General features: G+C 46.3%; 1 non-coding gene across 1 annotated transcript; it reads right to left on the bottom strand.

Moving 5' to 3' along the window:
• Positions 1 to 784: 784 nt before the first annotated feature.
• Positions 785 to 856, bottom strand: TRNAY-AUA (transfer RNA tyrosine (anticodon AUA)). Its single transcript has one exon. It is a non-coding gene; the product is annotated as a tRNA-Tyr (tRNA).
• Positions 857 to 1,323: the final 467 nt, after the last annotated feature.

The following is a 1,323-nucleotide window of genomic DNA, read 5'->3' as shown; positions in this document are numbered from 1 at the left end:
ATGGAATGGAGAAAAATTCTCTCTGGCGCCGGGATTTGAACCTGGGTTTTCAGCTCTATGTGCAGACGCTTTATCCACTAAGCCACACCGGATTCTACCCCGGCGTTGGAAGAATCGTCTCAGTTTTAAGTTCCAACTCTTGGGTTCCCTCTGGTGGCTGCCCTCTGCACTACGTCATAGATATCTATGAACCTAAGATCGAAGTCCACACATGTGCTTAGGTGCACTCGTAATGAGTGACTAGTTGGCCGGGGTCCGACAGAATAAGCGCCGTCTTAAATTACGAAGTGATTTACGCATATCATATATATTGTTGTAATGTGCCGAAGTACATATGATATTTCCTTGCAGATATTATGCGTCATCATACGATGAAAGAGTAATGGAATGGAGAAAAATTCTCTCCGGCGCCGGGATTTGAACCTGGGTTTTCAGCTCTATGTGCAGACGCTTTATCCACTAAGCCACACCGGATTCTACCCCGGCGTCGGAAGAATCGTCTCAGTTTTAAGTTCCAACTCTTGGGTTCCCTCTGGTGGCCGCCTTCTGCACTACGTCATAGATATCTATGAACCTAGGATCGAAGTCCACACATGTGCTTAGGTGCACTCGTAATGAGTGACTAGTTGGCCGGGGTCCGACGGAATAAGCGCCGTCTTAAATCACGAAGTGATTTACACATATCATATATATTGTTGTAATGTACCGAAGTACATATGATATTTCCATGCAGATATTATGCGTCATCATACGATGAAAGAGTAATGGAATGGAGAAAAATTCTCTCCGGCGCCGGGATTTGAACCCGGGTTTTCAGCTCTATGTGCTGACGCTTTATCCACTAAGCCACACCGGATTCTACCCCGGCGTTGGAAGAATCGTCTCAGTTTTAAGTTCCAACTCTTGGGTTCCCTCTGGTGGCCGCCCTCTGCACTACGTCATAGATATCTATGAACCTAGGATCGAAGTCCACACATGTGCTTAGGTGCACTCGTAATGAGTGACTAGTTGGCCGGGGTCCGACGGAATAAGCGCCGTCTTAAATCAGGAAGTGATTTACACATATCATATATATTGTTGTAATGTACCGAAGTACATATGATATTTCCATGCAGATATTATGCGTCATCATACGATGAAAGAGTAATGGAATGGAGAAAAATTCTCTCCGGCACCAGGATTTGAACCCGGGTTTTCAGCTCTATGTGCTGACGCTTTATCCACTAAGCCACACCGGATTCTACCCCGGCATCGGAAGAATCGTCTCAGTTTTCAGTTCCAACTCTTGGGTTCCCTCTGGTGGCCGCCCTCTGCACTACGTCA

This window comes from Periplaneta americana, chromosome 15 (genome assembly GCF_040183065.1).
Source record: "Periplaneta americana isolate PAMFEO1 chromosome 15, P.americana_PAMFEO1_priV1, whole genome shotgun sequence".
Lineage (NCBI taxonomy): Eukaryota > Metazoa > Arthropoda > Insecta > Blattodea > Blattidae > Periplaneta > Periplaneta americana.
This window is presented reverse-complemented; position numbering and strand designations above follow the sequence as displayed.